The following is an 11,488-nucleotide window of genomic DNA, read 5'->3' as shown; positions in this document are numbered from 1 at the left end:
CTTCAGCGCCAGCCAACGGGCAGCGGCGCCAGCCTGGCCTTTCCGAGATAGCTTTCTGGCCTGGATGGCAGGAAAACGAGCTGGATCACCTTCCAAAAAAATACACTGGAGGAGAGCAGCGCAGCTTTTACAGTAAAGTCACACAAACTTTGCCTGGGAATACTCATATTAATTTGTGATCAACATATTTTTCATATCGGGTCATGAACAGATCTTTCCAAAAGATTCCTCACTATTTATGCAAGTGAAGTACTGTGTATTCAGAATTGGTTTATGCACAAGCTTAAAGAATTCTCTTTAAGCTTTTAAACATTAGGGATAGAAAATGCAGACTGAATGAGATAAATCCAAGCGGGTGATTAGGTTATCTCTGAATACGCACAATTTTTCCAGAGTAATTTAAAACACCAACTAAAGTAGCCACTGCGAATCATTGCCATTTACTTGACTTCACATATGACATATAATGACATTAATTTTATATGAAAATGGCAAAAGAGACAGAAACAGATTCTGTCAGATGTTAAAGAAGACCTCTCTCTCTCTCTCTCTCTCTCACACACACACACACACACATCTATTGTGTCTCTATCTAATCTACTGAGCGAAAAAAAAGTGCTATGTAAAATGCCAGCCACTAAAATAATAGCATAACATGGCAGACGACTAAACTTTCCATGCTGATGGCACACTTACAAAGCATTTGTTTAATACAGAATGGCGTTCGAGAAGGGCGCATCACTAGGGTCCTTATTGTAAAGAGCGCCCCAGAGCGCAGGAGATTCACTACAGCCTCTACAACACACTCTGTCCCTGTATAAGCATCTCCTCCCTGTGCTGATGCTGAATAAAACATTATACATCATTTCCACATATTAACCTACTTAATTAAAAAAAAAAAATCCTCAATGATTCATTTTGCTTTTTGGCTTTCACAGCTACCCAGCTGTCGAGGACTGGAGCTAACCTAAATAATCAAATGATGTTCTTTTCATTTTCTGGGTCTTGATTGGATGCTGTGTTAAAAGAGACGTTTTGGTAACTTCTTTTCAAAGAGAGAAGATAGATGTTTTTATCCAGGCCCCTAGCACCACATGTGCCACTGAAGGCCGTTTGGGAGAGAGATGTTACTGTGTGTTGCTCTTGAAAGAAAAGAAAAAAACGACACTTACAGTATTCAGCTAAAAGTATAGTAAAACTAGGTAAACACTTTCTTCTCTTGCCTGAAGGATGATAAAATGCTGCAGTCACTGTAAATGGAATCACAGATGAAAGAGTTGCAAAGAGATGAAGCTGTGGGCCAATCAACCACAAATGATCTTCTTGCTCTGTATGGAAGCATTCTGTGAATCTGAAGATCTCCATTAAAAGTTGATTTTACTTTATATGCCCCATTTGTTTAACCTACCACAGTACAAAGAAGTGTTTGTGGAGGTGTCACGTATTTACATAATTTTACCCTTCTAGAGTCGTTTATCTTCACTCTAAAAATGGTTCTTTGTCTACGGCCTTCCTGTAAGCTTTATTTTTAAGATTGTACAGGATCCATTAAAGGTTATATACAGTAAGGAACTCTATAGACTTACTATACTTACTATACTATGAGAAAATTAAAAACAAATCAAACGTATGCAGTGAAAAGTTTGCCTCTGTATTTATTAACTATATTAAAAAAAATCGGCAAAGTGTGTTTTTGTAGGTTTTCTCTGGTTTCTCCAGTTTATTTCCAACTTCACATTCATTCTGATAGGTGGACTGACGGATCAAAATTTACCCTAGGTGTGAATAAGTATGTGAATTCTGCCCTGTGGTGGACTGGTGTCTCATCCAGTTTGTATTCCTTCCTCCTTATCCATGTTCCATCAGATTCACTGCAATCCTAACCAGGATACAGAATCAATGAATAGTGCGTATTGATTTTTTCCAGGATGCTTCCCTCTAAGATGAGATAGGACACAAACCATACAATCTCTATAAAAGAGTAGATCTTGATAACAAATCCCCAAAATGGTCAGAAAGAGTCTCAGGTACTCAGCATCCCTCTCACTTAATTCCACACTCCACATTCTCCAGGATAGGACAAATGACCCATTGCTTAATGGGCCACTCACTCGGTTTCTACTCGGCCATGCCTTAAGAGCTGCCACTCGGCCAAGATGAGGACACAGAGCCCAGCAAACACAGAGCCCAGCAAACACAGAGACACATGGAGAGTCAAGAGGAAACGGAGCACAGGGTTTAATTCCTCTGTTTGCCAGTGTATCTCTTCCTCTCCCTCACTTGCTGTGGGTCTGATCCATGGGAGAGAAAGCACCATGCCATGTTGCAGCATGCTTACACTGTTCCAAGGACGACAGAGCAGAATTAACCCCTGATGGAAGCAGAGCAAATCAGACACCAATGTTAGTCTGAGATATACGCTGGATAGGAGAGCTTAGACTCAGACTATCCCTGGTCTACTCCTACGAGGCTTTTTTCACTCTCTGTCAAATCTATCTATCTATCTATACATACATTTTATACAAATCTTTACATTTAACATGCTAATGATACACTCAATCAAGTAAAAAAAATAAAATTTAAACAAAAATAATTTCAAAATATATTTCTAGGTTATCATTAACCCCTTATCTTCACATATATAGATAAGATATATTAATATATATTAACATATATGCCTATATATATTTGATTACCTTTTGACACTTTTTACTACAAAAGGCCACATAGTGACAATAGCAGGTCAGTTCTACCAACTCTGTAGTGTATTATTATAACTTAGTTATTACTACAAACACAAATTTCAACACGTTTCCATGTACTGACAATACAAAAGGTCACAAAGGGCGGTTGTTTGAGCATCAGTCTAGTTATATATTGTTTATATAAAACATAGTTTTGTATAGAACTTTCATTAATTCTTCAGTGAACTATTTTTTTTTTCATACATAGGACTACTTTTCAACATGCATAGATATGCGATAACCTTCGGGAAAGCGTATTTAACACAAACTGCTTTGTAATGTATTGCACATGGGTACAAAGGCTGTTTAAAAAAAGCATACTGATATATTTATTGTTAATAAAATGAATTTAAATTCATAGAATTTATTAACTGCCCTCAGTGTTCCATTAAAATGCACCTCCAGACAGGTTTTTCTCAGTATAGAGATACTGATTGTCATCCACGGTGATCACACATATGTTGAGTTGAGATCAAGTTGAGTACTGTATTCCATTAACTAGAGATCTGTGAATGAGTGCTACAGGGTTTGGTATCTGAGGTCCATGCACACGTGGATACAGTTGATGATTTTATATTGAAGAACAAATGTGCAGATGTGCTGAGGTGTAAAGCGCACTGTAGCTGAATGGGAGGTTCGATAATGAGTCGTTCATTAAGGGGAATAATTAAGCAGACAGAGTGTTTGCTCAAAGACACACAGCAGTTTCCTCATCAGGAGGTACATGTGTGATGCCTGAGGCCTTAATCAAAGTGAGCAAGCATGTATGTTGAGAAAACTGATGCTGATAAATACACATGTAGAATCTGCACTTTCTCATCATATCATTTATAGTATGACCTACAAAGAAATATTGGACTAACAGATATCTCCCAAAGCTTTTATGCATTCGTCAAACAAAACCAGAAGTCCGTCTTAGTTCCCACCCTGCAACATAACTCCAGTAGAAATATTCAGCCCAACCAGAACACTGGTAATTAATGAATAATTAACCAGCCCCTTTTTCTTAGCCTTTGTTCCAACCCATCAAAGATAGCGGCAGTTAATCCCTTTCTTATATAAATAGCTCTTTGGCGTGGAGGGCAGCAGCCGCACGGCAGTCTAACCCTTCTGTCCCTGAAACTGAAGCCAGGATAAGCTGTGAGTGTGTAGGATTGGCACGCGGAGCTGCCCAGGGCCTGCCGCTGAGCTGGCCTCCAGTACAGATGGAGGGCAGGGCTGGGCAATGCCAGCTTGTCAGTCGGATTAAAACGACTCATTTATTCACTGAAGTATCGCGCAAAGCGACCACGCCAAAACAGGGTGGCGTGGAGGGGGTGATGGAAAGCGGGTGGGCAGCAAAGGGGAGGGAGAAGGGGTCCAGTTATTAAGTGAGAGTGGCTCCTAAACTAACTGACCCTTTGCCAACCTGCTCTTGCTCTCTTTCTTCCACTCTCTCCCGTTTTCTGTCCCATTACTTATCTTTCTAGGGCTGCCAGAAGCCATTACGCTGGTGTGCGGAAGGTGGCCAGCGGGGTGGCGTCCTCCAGTGCCTCGGTGACAGATTGCCACTCCGCATTGGTGGCGGAGGAGGCAACAGCGGAAGCCGATTGGCTCGGGCGGTCAGGAAATAAGTGCTGAGGAGACGGCAGAGTGGTGGAGAAGGAAGATGGGAAGAGGACAGAGATAGAGGATAACAAGAGCCGGCTGTGTGACCTTTAGCATCAGGTGAGTTCCTTAAAGGGCCGTGAACCCTGTTGTTAGGAGGGAGCCTGGCAGTAGAGGGCAGCATGGAGCAGTGGGGGTTGATAGAAGTGCCAGGGCCATAGACAGGACAGGAGCTGAGCCTACTGGACACTGGGCCATTTCATAACAGTCCCACAAAAAGAACAGTAGAAACGAATTTGTAAACACAGACAAAAAGAACAGAAGAAATAACATATCTCTGAAACGCACCTTTACTCACATTTGGAACAATATTTTTAGGGAAGATAGATGGATAGGGTGACATTCACCCAACACCTCTTGATTGGTTCAATGCCAAAAATAGATCCTTCAAAAGAGGCACAGCTTGAATAGCCAAGTAATGAAACACTCATGTCATGCACTTGAGCAAACATCTTAAAAGAAAAACAATGCCAATCAAAAAAAAAAAAAAAAACATAGAAAAAGGCAGGCCTGACTTTCTGCAGCCACATCTGTGAAAGCTGTAGAGAAGAGCAGGAGCTGAGTAATAAGAGAAGAAAGTGTCACAGACAGGTTAACTGTGGGATCGGTCAATGCCAGCAACCCTGTGCCTCTCAAATCCCCCACACTCGTGTCACTGGCAGGCCAAAAGAGAGAGAGCGAAAGAGGGGGAGAGAGAGTGAGCGTGTGGGGGATGATGCTTGGAAAGGTTTTATCGGGTCTAATTACTCCCGATAGCTGTAATTTACAGGTTGGCAGCGGGGGGAAATCGGCAAGATTCGCACTTCTACGGGTCAGCATCTGTCGTCATTACGGCACGAGGCTCACCGTGGGCCGGTCAGCAAGCCTGAGGAACGGTAAACAACAAACCGCATGTGACAGATTAGTGGCGCGGGCTAAAGGACCTTCCACTGACACATCATTCCTCTCACTCGGCGAGTTTGTATCACGGCAGCTGTCACCAATAAAACAGAAAGGCAGGAGAAAAAGGCGGGGGAAAGGCTGCCAGTGGCTTTTGTTCCAGTTCCAAGGTAGAAGGTGGCAGGAATGAAGGGAGGTGCTCACAGAGTGACCTGTTTAACAGCCTGGCCTTAGTGAGCACAGGAATACTGTATATTCATGTAGGAGAAACCAGGACACCATTATGTCAAGCCAGGAATTTTCTGCTGACTGTCTCATAATTAGCAAAATGCTGGGTTTTTAGGTCCCTGCTACAAATTGCACCTGTCAGCTGTGGCAGTACTTAGTGGTAAGTTCTATTTGTGAAACGTGTGTGGCTCAATAAAGTAGGGTAAGAGAAGCTAAGTGTTTGATTTGGGAGGCCTAAGGTGAACCTGTGCTGGCTTCAACCCACACACTGCTCCACCTTTCCAAACCCCACAGGAGATACTCGAAAGAGCAGAGAGGAGAGGATATGGTCAGCCAAGGCCTGGTGCTGCTCATACCCTTCCTAGGCTCCAGTTCACATTCCCTCCTCTGATGGATTCTGGCAGGGAAACTCTTCGCTGACCTCCCCTTGAAGGACGTCCACTTTGCTACCTAACTCACTCAAACCACAAAGGACTATACATCATTTCAAACTCAGGTATCAGTTCAGGATACAGAATATTGATTAGTTTGCAGGATTTTTTAAGGTTCACTTGTTGACTTCATCACTCTTCCACAAGATGCATAATTGGCCAAGGGTCTCAATAAATCAAACTTTCACCCACTCTGTAAAAATCTCATTTGGATACTTTACTACATCTCCTCATCCATGCTGAAGTTAATACTGGGTGTGTGGAAAAGGTCCAGGTTTAGTACCAGCAGTTCCAGGTAAAGAAACTTGTCAAGGACATGACCCAATAGCTCTAAATCTCTCTCAGCTACCCATATTTTGGCCCTTCTTATTGGCGGGCTCACAAAGGCCTCACCCAATGTTGTCCAATCACCAAACGCATCCATTATGCTGTCCAGCAGTGGGCAGAGTCTAGAGAGGATCTGTCCTTTCTCAACAGCAGAATGGCTGTGTGGTCCATGTGCCAGGCTTCGGAGGGCCTCTACTCCCACAAGTGCCATATGGGCAGCCCAGCCCTGTTCCATTAGCACAGGAGAGATGGGGATGAGGGCCCTGGCCTTCACAGACCTCTTGCAGCACTGCCACAGGGCACGCCCTGCCCAACGCCAGCTGTCAGTATCAAACCTATGGACATCCAGGCATCTGACCCAGCGGTGCCGAAAAAGTTTGGAACCAATGGAATATTCTGCGCTTTAAGACCTGAAAATGTATTCTCATAAGTCAGCAAGGACATGATAAGGATTTCAAAACACTCGAATGCTCTCAAATTTTGAAGAAAAAGTAGAAAAAAAGAAGAATCTTACTGGCACAAATGTACTGAAATGCACCCCACCGGAGGGATGGAAGCAACCCTGCACCTGGCCTGAAGGGAAGACAGAGTGAGGAAACTGAAGCAGAAAGAAAGCGGGGAGAAAGTTCAGATGTTCTGTGGCTCGCAGGGGAATGTCAGTATGTGTTCCAGGCTATACCTGCCACAGGACCTGGGGCCTTTTTTTAATTAATCATCACACAGCTATGAATTATTAATCCATTATCACTATGCATACATACGATTACGCATTTGTCTCCTCTGCTTTTTTTTAGCACACTTAAGTTTCCATTTCTTTTAATGAGGCCCAATTCTGTAGAGAAATAAAAGTAGATTAACCCAAGTACACACTTAAATGAAATGTGCTACAGGCACTGGCAATCTGCATCAGAGGCACTAGGGATCTGCATCAGCTACTTCAGGGAATTATAAACCCAGCATGGCACCAGACAAGTTTTTTCCAGTCAAATGTTGCGGATACATTATACACCAGGTTGGAGGACACTTACTGATTTTGATCTCAAGGGGTGCTTTAATAACAGTGATATTGAACGCAAGAGAGTTTTTATGTATTTAGTATGTTTTTAAAAACTTCTTGACAGTAATACCAGCACGGTTGATATACCCTTCGGTCTTAAAAGTTTCTCTTTGCAAACTGAATACTGTACTTGGAAAAATGTTGCCTTGTGGGTGATGTGCTACACACTGATCAGAAATCATCAGGCGCTCAATTAGGAGAGATTTGGCTGCTCAGAACGGCCACGAGGACGCCACGGCCTAGAGCGGCCCAGAGCGGCCCTGAGGACGCCTCGGCTCAGGAGGAGACTGAGGATCTGAGAGAGAGCAACACCTGTCAGGTAAGCCTTCACAGTTGACGGCACACAAAGCATGCAAAGCCGTCAGCTCTGACGGCTAATCTCCGGCGCCCCGTCCTGCCGGGCACGGCCAGACACCACAAGGAGACACAGGGGGCCAGAACACAACAAATTTCCCTTTCCTGCCTGACACAGCAGCAGCACCCACGACTTCCTTTTCAAATAGAGATAGTAGGGGAGTTGAAAAAGGAGGCAGAGGGAAAGAGTGCTAGAGCGAGAGACATGCTCTAAATACATTTCATTATCATCATTATAATTATATCAGTGATTGTGTGTTTTGGGTAATGCGCTGCAGCACCTCTCCCTGGGGGTTCACGCAGCTGAATGATTAAAGCACATGCAATGAACCATCCGTCACTGCGTCCCTGTAGGACTCGGGCAGGATGTGTTCAAAGAGCTGTGCTGAGAAGAAGCGCTGGAAATGAAACAGTAAATCTTCAACACCAGAACTGATAGCAGGGATCTCAAATATATTTGAAAGGTTTAAAAGTGAGTTTGTAGCATTATCTTCTTGTTCGCATAAGCAGCATTCGACTTCGATCCTTTCCAAGCCGAAAATAAATCAAAAATCAACAAAAATCCAACCATAGATTTCATATGCTATTATACAGATTATTTATTTTCAAAAAATAATCGTATACATATAAGCTATTAGAATAAGTATGGGTAAATCCAAAACATCTCAGTCAATTACCCAGGTACAAATAGGATATGAATAGCAAAGAGCGCTTCCACTAAGGTTTGTAACACATAATCCGATAAGCCATGTGGTCCTGTAGGACTAGGCCTGCTCAAACGCAGAAAGAGAATCTAAGAGACAAGGAATGATGAATCTTTAATCCGACAATCCCGCACATGTCTAGAAGAGATCATCCTGAGTCAAACCCCACAAACGCGCTGCAGCAGGTCTCTGAAATATTCATACCATACACGCTTCATTAAGATTATAATACACCAAGGTCTATATTTACTTATTTATCTGATTATTGAAACAAATGATAGAAAGGGGGAAGATTAAAATATTTGTGTCACCGCTGCTTATTTGTCTCACAGATTTGTAACAATTTGTCTCATTACTACAGAAACCTCTAAATTGCTTTTGACAGCACAGCCCATTCTTCTGAGTGAAGCAGTACAGCGGTTGTGACTCAGAGTGTATTAATGAAAGAAGGTTCTTCTTTGGACTGACATGAGCACACAATCCTTGCTTTTGCACATCTGTGAGCTACCCAGTGAGTTTCAAATATCAATTAGCAGCACTTATATTCTGTCGTAATCCCGGCGATTCAGTTCTCTGTTTTATTGTTTAACACTCATTATAAATTGAAGAAGCTTAACGTATCCAGTGATCACTATTGATACCGTAGTGCACTATAGGACCAGTTAGTTTCTTGAAAATTGTGACTAATGTTTATCAGAGGGATGTGGTAGCTCAGTGGTTAAGGTGTTGGGCTACTGATCGGAAGGTCATGGGTTCAAACCCCAGGTCCACCAAGCTGCCACTGCTGGGCCCCTGAGCAAGGCTCTTAACCCTCAGTTGCTCAGTTGTAAGTCACTCTGGATAAGGGTGTCTGCTAAATGCCGTAAATGTCAGAGATCCACTGCACAAAGGGTGAAAATGTGTAGAACACATTTAAAATAAAAAAAAGGAAGATGGGATCTTAATCCGGGATTATACTGACATATACGCAGAAAATGCTGAAACTCGAACAATTAACGGCTAAACAGCATGTCCAGGAGCTTTGTGTAAGAATTTCATGTTCTGAAAAGGTCCCAGAAGAAAGAAAAATTCCTCATACTTTTTTTGGTTGGTTCATGGTCCTATCATTATAAGGGTGTTTTTCTCAGCATGCATAAGGGAGCTTGGTCTGGAAGAACTGTATATATAAGTCTACATTGCAGAGAGTTTCTCTTGCAGAAAATGCTTCAAAAAGAACCCTTTATAGTCACAAGGGTGTCTTATATGTTCTTTGGATGCTTAATTGTCTTATGTTCTGTATAAAGTAGGACAGAAGCTTTTCAGCTTTTTTAAATTCTAAGAGAGCAGATTATTCTTTTAGAAAACGTTCCCTTTTGAAAGACTGGACTGGAAATTTTTCTGTTTCATATTTAGAAAGCTAGGCATTGTGATGAAATGCCCATGGTCATAAAAAGGAGGTAGGGCTAAACACAAGCTGGGTAAATAATGTGGCTTTTAAAAATAGTCCAGAAAAGGAGAAAAGGTGGATGCAAGAGCAAGTGGATTTGAAAGAATATGTATTGGGAAACAAAGATTTAATGGTTAAAATGTGCAGGACAGATCATTTATAAATCACGCTGCTTTTCAAACTGTCACAGGTGTGACACCATGAAATCCCTCTGCCAAACCTCCTGATAGGCATCATATGCTTTCAAAAATGAATGATCTCTCAAACTGTCTCTCTGATGTGAGATAAATGATGTCACTGGGCCAATAAATTAAATCCCACAAGTGACAAATTCACATCAATCTGATCTTTCTACAAGTTCTTTTTGCTTTTGAAATCAGCCCTAAAACTGTGCATTATAAAGATTTTTTTAAAGAAATAATGCAGCCAAAAATAAAATATACACAATTATTTTTAAATGTAGTCAATCAGCAGAGACATGTTTGGTGCTGGAGATTTTCCTCATTAGTCTGACACTAGAACTACGAAGCTGCTGTGGCTAACGTATGCAAATCATTATACATCTCAAACTGTGTCAAGGTGTTCGGTTTCTCAAAGAGACTTGCTTATGTGGTGTCTGACACTGTATGACACTCTGTTATCTATGAAAACAGACAGCATGTCAGCGAGAGAAAACAGCTGCTGTAGCCATCTTGAACGCAGAATCATTTGGTGACTCCATACTCAGGGGTAGTGTGCATAAATTAGATAACAGTCATTTGGATAATATCATTTGAACATACAGTACATTATATGTCCTAATGTTTGTGGGCACTTCACTATCACACCCATATAGTTTTTCAGGAGGCCTGGAATTCCAGGATTGGCACTGAAGTTCTTCCATGTGAACCATATCGTCCTAGAGTTTCTTTGTGCATTGGAGCATTGTCATAAATGAGACTACCATGGTTTTAGTATGCTATGTCGTCGTAACTATGACACTACCAAGGTTTACTGTAGTAAATCATGATAACCACAATAATTCATGATAACTATGATATTGCCAAGGTTATAAATTTGGTTCTTCTATGATAACCATGACACTACCTTGGATTTACTATAGTAGTGAATCCAAGGTATATCCAAGATAACCATGACACCTCTACTGTAGTACTGTAATGCATTGAGTTGTAATATGGTATAAGACTACCCTGGTATTCTATGGTACTTTAGGGTAATCATGGCACTATATTATACTATAGTACATCTACTATACTGCAGTACTTTTACTATAGTACATCCACATGCTCACTGAGTTCTCTGAGTCTACGAATTAAGAACACCACCAATCTAATAATAACACCAGACTAATGGTCTAAAAAAATCATACAGTATCATAATCACAGAAACTATGATTCTACTATCTTTTTAATGTTTGGTGCTTCCTGGTAACCATGACACTACCATGGTTTTACATCAGTTGTTTATAGTAAGCATGAAATGACACGATCATGTTCCTACTGCAGAACTACAGGGCCAGCATCTCACTAGTACGGTTTTTATATAACTAATTGTTTTATATAACAGTTTTTTTAACACTTCATAGTAATCATTCCAATACACTACAATGGTTCTAGGTGGTACTTCTTGATAACCAGGACAGTTTCTCCATTCATGGATTTACTATGTTACTACATCAGAATCAAGACACT

This window comes from Tachysurus vachellii, chromosome 17 (genome assembly GCF_030014155.1).
Source record: "Tachysurus vachellii isolate PV-2020 chromosome 17, HZAU_Pvac_v1, whole genome shotgun sequence".
Lineage (NCBI taxonomy): Eukaryota > Metazoa > Chordata > Actinopteri > Siluriformes > Bagridae > Tachysurus > Tachysurus vachellii.
This window is presented reverse-complemented; position numbering follows the sequence as displayed.